We start from the raw sequence: 6,266 nt of genomic DNA, 5'->3' as shown, positions 1-6,266 counted from the left end.
CAACTTGAGAGTAATTCTTGATGAAGATCTGATAGAAATTGGCAAAACCAAGAAAGCATTGTACGTCTCTAACCGTCTTCGGAACCTCCCAGGACACGATTGCTTCCACCTTCTTGGGGTCCATCTTCAAGCCTTCCCTAGTCGCAACGAACCCCAAAAACTCCATCTCTATTTAGTGCAATAAACACTTCTCCAACTTGGCATATAGTCCTTGCTCATGTAGTTTTTCCAAGACCAAACGAACGTGCTTTTCATGCTCTTCCTCGGTTCTAGAGAATATCAAAATATCATCCAAATAGATGACAACAAAATCGTCAAGGTGTTCTCGGAAAATATCATTCATCATATGTTGAAAGACTATTGGAGCATTGGTAAGACCAAAGGGCATGACATTATACTCAAAATGGCCATACCTTGTACGAAACGCTGTCTTCCACTCATCTCCTTCCTTGATTTGTACGAGGTTGTAAGCTCTCCTTAGATCAATTTTTGTAAAGATCCTTGCATGTCCAAGTTGTTCTAAGAGACCAAAAATCAAGGGTAACGGATAACGATTCTTCTTTGTTACCTTGTTGAGGCCTCGATAGTCCATGTACATCCACAACGAGCCATCTTTCTTCTTCATAAATAAGATGGCTGCTCCAATTGACGATTTTGAATGACAAATGAAGTTCTTGGCTAGATTCTTATCAATGTACTTTCGCAACTCCGCCAACTCTGTCTGTGATAGATTGTAGATTGGGCCAAAAGGCGGTTGTGCTCTTTCCTACAAGTCTATGGCACAATCATATGATCGGTGTTCCAGTAGCATGTCAACATTCTTCTTTTCAAACATGTCTTTAAAATCCTTATATTGCTCAGGTATACTTGCTGTCGAGATCTTCTCTCTAGTAGTTGGAGCAGCATAAATGACAAACAGTGTACCTTCCTTGGACGATCTTATAGACGCTCTTGTTCCAATGAATAAGGATTTCTCTATTCGGGGTTTTCTACTAGGCTTGCTCTTGGGTAGTTTTGGCGGAAAGGTCATCTTCCGCTGTCGTGTTGTAACACGAGTATACAGTGAAAATAAAAAGAAAGGGGAATTTTATTAATATTCAGTTATCTCGAATATTGGGAGCATCGACCAACTCCAGTACAAATACTGAGTGGTTAGGTTCAGTGACTCCGTTACAGTCAGCCGGGGCATACTGGAATGCCCCGTTCGATTCCAATAACGGGAGTCAGTAGGAAGAGAAGGACCAATTCACACGACGGGTTCGAGGAGCCAATTGGATCCAATTTCGAGAATCCAATCCGGGTCCTCTTCCCCAATATGAGACCTGTATTGGTGGGGCAACCCAATGCTGTCTAGTTACGGGAAATCCAGGTTACTACTCACATCTTTCCCAATATAGGACCTGAATTGGTCGGGCGACTCAATGTGGTCCCGATTATGGGGTTCGATTCTGTTTCAGGCTGTCCTGTTCTCTGTGCCGTCTCAGGGAACGTTGTTTTCGGTAAATAGATTTCTTAAAGGTAAAAACGGAGGAGAAAGCTTGAGGTGGGAGCCAATTTCGGATCCAAGCTTGAGGTGGGAGCCAATTCCGGATCTAAGACGGAAGATTGAAGAAATTCAGAGGATAAGGTTAGGGGGGATATAGTTTTGGAGTGGTGTGGATTTTTATTTTGGGGGATGGGAGGTTTTTGAAGATCAAGGGAATTAGAGAGAGGAGCTTCATGCTTCGGGTCGGGGAAGGAAAGACATAGGATTTGGATTTTTCTTCTTCGTAGAGTTTTGGGGAAGACTGAGGCAATCGCTGCTGAAGTCAATGTTGTAATGGTGAATCGGGATTTTTAAATGAAGTGGGTTTGAATACTCTTGACTGTTTTGTGAAATCGAGTTACGTCTGTGATTGAAGGATTAAAGGGTGTCTATAGGATTGAGTATGCGGAGTGAATGAAATTTATTGGGTTAATCTAACAAGACAGTCAGTGGATACAAGATCGTAAGTACAAAGCAGTATTGAAGGTTAACAGTTTGGGTTGTACGGGGTTCTCTGTAACGTCTAGAGACCTACCGGCTGGGGAAAAAAGGACTCCGACAAGCAGTCGAAGAGCACCCGTATAGATTTACGGTACATTGTTGCAGTCGTTTATATTCCAGTAGTCAAAAACTGATAGACTGCTTGACTATCGGCGAATCTCCATACTACCTTCTACAGCCAGACGCCCGGCGCGTTCTCGAGCAGGAAAGCACGTAATACGACATAAGTGGTGAACCCGACGTGAAAGCTTGAGGTAGAAGGTATTGGATTTCGGTTGATTTTATCTTTATTCTTTATGGAAAACGAAAATAAAAATTTTGAAGGATTTTTGGGAGAAATTTCTGGTGGGGAGTCTTCTAAAGGACAAGGTATGCACATGGATCCATCTATTGCTAGTTTGTTTCAAGCCTTCTCATTGTCAATGCAGCAACAGCAAAGCAATGATCGAAAGGAAGCTTTAGCAACCAAAGCATTGCAAGCAGTGGTCAATAAAATTGATCAATTTGATGGGAGGAATATTTCAAGGTATTTAAGATGTTATGTTCGTGAAATGGAATTAAATCGGGTTTCTGAGAAGAAAATGGTTGCACTATTTGGACTTGCCACGATACCGGAGATAAGGGACCACATTACATCGATTACGGATCATTGTGGGAATTCATGGGAGGATTTTTCACATGCATTGAAAGACAAATATTTCTTGGAAGATGCTGATCGCGTTACTAAGAAGCTGTTTCTGGGATGGATTGAACGGCCCAATAAGAATTTGCAAGCAACAGAGCTACTAAGGGAATTTGAGAGGCAGTACTCTCAATTATCGAAGGTAGAAAAATTGACATTGGAGCCGAACAAAGTTGATTTATTTCTTCAAGCTGCTGATGGAGAATTGCAAGAGAAATTAGAACCCCTTCTTGAAGACAAAGAAGAAGATGAAGGATTGACAACGAAGTGGAAGAACGTTGAAGATGCGGTGGAGTTGCTTACAAAAAAAGAAAGGAGGAAGGATAGGAGTAATATTCCAAAACAAGTACAAGCATCCAAAGCTCCAGTACGTACTACACCACCGACAATGCCTACAGTTCAACCTTCGACATCCTTGTCAAAGAAAACAGATATGGGTATGGAAGAAATTATACGAGGAATGCAAGATCTTCAAATCAAATTAGCAAGACTTGAAGAGAATACTTCTATAAACAATTCGAAGAATGTTTCAAAACAAGGATATGTACAAAGATGCATTTGGTGTGATGATGCTTCACACACTAGAAAAGATTGCAATGAATTTAATAATATGATACGGCAGGGAATTATTTGCTGGAAAGATGGAAAGATAGCATTGAAAGATAGGGAGGATCTTCTTCAAACCAATTTTGGCAAGGGAGGAATGAGAGCATTGGTTCAAGATTACTTAAAAGGGCATGAAACAGTAGCACGAGAAAGTGCAAGTTATGGTGCTAGAGTAGATGATGAAATTGGTGGAAGTACGGAAACTAGTGAGTTTTGGGCTTCTGCCGTTTCTACAATGCAAGAAGGGAAATTACCTCGAGAAGCGTTATTGAGAACTGCAGCTACAATACGAGGAAGAACAGGTTGGGAGGATCCCGTTGAGTCTCTTTCAGTTCATGCATATATTGCTAAGAGCCAACATGAATCTTTGATGGAAGAGAAAAGACGAAGAAATTTTGATGATACTAGAGAAGGAAATTCTTTTAAGAGGCAAACTCGAGGAGACAAGGCTCGGGAGGCAGCTTCACAAGAATTACCTGTAAAGGATACCTCAGCATCATTGGGAGAAAAAACAACGGAGACAAAAGATAAGGGCAAATCAATTGCTTATAAGCTACTTTCTGACATTGAAGCAGCAACAAATTTGAAAGGGGTGTTGGAAGAACGTATATTAAACGCTAAGGTGGAATTCACATTGAAAGAAGTCTTGGGAATTGCAAAGAAGGAGTTTCATGATGTTATCATTGACAGCATTAAGCGAAAGAGGCAATTAATGAGCGAAACTGGAATGAGTCATGCTATTGACGCAAGAATATGTAGAGATGAAGAAGAGGTTGATATTGGTTACAAGAAACCAATAAATGAAAAGAATGGGTATAATCAGCGAGTACGTTTCGAAGATTCTAGTGACAAGGAAATGGAAACTTTGAGCCATTATACTCGAAAGCATTGGGCAAGGGCAACTACTGAGGTATTGGTGAAGGTAGGAGATATAGAAGAACCAATAGTTGCTTTGGTGGACCATGGTTCTGAAATAAATCTCATGTCTAAAGATCTTTATAAGAAGCAAAAATGGCCAATTGATATGGAACATGGATGGGCAATACGAGCAACTAATAACACACGAGGCGAATTATATGGAGCTTGTCCAGATGTCAAAATTCGGATTGGGGATGTTGCTACGGAGCAACATTTCTTCGTTCAAGATACAACATCTTATCCGTTGATTTTAGGACAACCTTATATCACGGCAACACGGATGGAAACAAAGGTACTTGACGATGGTTCTGCTTATGCAAGGGTACGGAGCGAAGATGGGAGGAAAGCTGTACAATTTCTAACAGTACCTCCTAACCATGAACGGAATCGAGATAGGTTGAGGGAGAAACCATTGCCAAAGTTTGTTGAAGGATTTAAGGATTTTGGGGAGGTACCACTGTAAAGCGAGATTATGGAGGTACAAAAGAGGAGATACTCTCGCGAGATGAAGGTGCCTTTGATGCGAGTTTTATTGGTATATTGGAGAATGGAAATATTATGTATAAGAAAGTTGAAGATTTTAAAAGAAAAGAAAGAAAAAGATTATATGATATTGAAGGACAGTTACGCAAGATAGGTACATTGCAAGATGATGAGAGGATTTTGGGTGTTTATGAAGAAAATGGGCTAGAAGATTCATTGGAATTGATTACATCTATTGGATTAGGAGATAATGATAAGATTGTTGAGATTCATTCGAGAGAAGTTTATACCATGCTTGAATCTTTTCAAGCACCAGAAGTCACAGTAGAGACGAGATATAAAACGGCAGATAAGAAGGTAAAGCCTGTTGCCGGACCATTACCAGAGGATTCTAAAGAACAAATGGGAAAAGCATCAAAAGAAGCAAGTTTAAGAGATCCAATGAGTATTGGACATCTGTTTACTGAAGAGACTTTTGAAGAATTGAAGATTGGTTCTGATGGTTCTTTATTGCCGGAGGAAATTACTTGCTTCGAAAAGATGTTGGCTAAACAAGGTAGATCGTTTGCCTTCGAATCTCATGAAATTGGGTGTGTGGATCCAAATATTATAACACCTATGGTTATCTTCACTGTACCGCATGTACCTTGAAATCTAAGACCGATTCCAGTACCGAGGGCACATTTACCTAAATTGGTGGAACTATTGAAAGAAAAGATAAAGATGAAAATATTAGAACCTTCATTTGCGCCGTATTCTAGTCGATGGTTTACGGTACCTAAGAATAATGGGTCACTGCGGTTTATTCAAGATATGCAGCCGGTGAATGCTGTAACTGTCAGGAATGCAGGAATTGGACCTATTGTGGATGAATTTGCTGAGGCGTTTGCTGGAAGGGCGATCTATTCAATGGGTGATTTGTATTCAGGTTATGATCAATTTCAACTTGCCGAAGGAAGTAGAGATATGACAACGATGAGGACACCGCTTGGATTGGTTAGAATGTGCACTCTTCCTCAAGGCGCGACCAACTCAGTTGCGCATATGATGAATGGGATGAATAAGGTATTGAGAGATTTTATCCCGGAAAAGACTGTGCCTTTTCTGGATGATGTTCCTATAAAAGGGAGCAAAGAACGGAAGATGTCCAGATAGCATTGGAAAGGTTAAAAAGAGCAAGGTTACAAAACAAGGCACGATTCGATAAGCAACATCGATTGAGACCAAAAGCAATCGAGGAAGGTGACTGGGTACTTGTTTATGACAATAGTCTGGATAATCAACATAGTACTTTGCGGAAATTTTCAAAACGTTGGTTTGGACCATATGTTGAAACAACTGTTCATGATAATGCGACTTACTCATTACGGGAGTTAGATGGTACAAAATTGAAAATACCAATTGCAGGGAATAGAGTAAAAATATTTAAACGAAGACACGCAGAGATGAATATGGAAGACCTTAATGAAGGTACAGAGATTCCGCAACAAGAAGATGAAAGTGATATGGATAATGAAGGTGATGAAGACGAACTGGACAAAGACGTAGGAG

At 40.4% G+C, this 6,266-nt stretch overlaps 1 long non-coding RNA gene across 1 annotated transcript; it reads left to right on the top strand.

The window, feature by feature from the left end:
* Nucleotides 1-1,390: 1,390 nt before the first annotated feature.
* On the top strand, nt 1,391-1,970 carry LOC149989597 (uncharacterized). The gene is made up of 2 exons (XR_016502397.1): nt 1,391-1,543; nt 1,574-1,970. It is a non-coding gene; the product is annotated as an uncharacterized LOC149989597 (long non-coding RNA).
* Nucleotides 1,971-6,266: the final 4,296 nt, after the last annotated feature.

Source organism: Physcomitrium patens, chromosome 3, assembly GCF_059467195.1.
Source record: "Physcomitrium patens ecotype Gransden chromosome 3, ASM5946719v1, whole genome shotgun sequence".
In the NCBI taxonomy this organism is placed as follows: Eukaryota; Viridiplantae; Streptophyta; class Bryopsida; order Funariales; family Funariaceae; genus Physcomitrium; species Physcomitrium patens.
The sequence above is the reverse complement of the archived record's forward strand: the minus strand, read 5'-3'. Positions and strand labels throughout refer to the sequence as shown.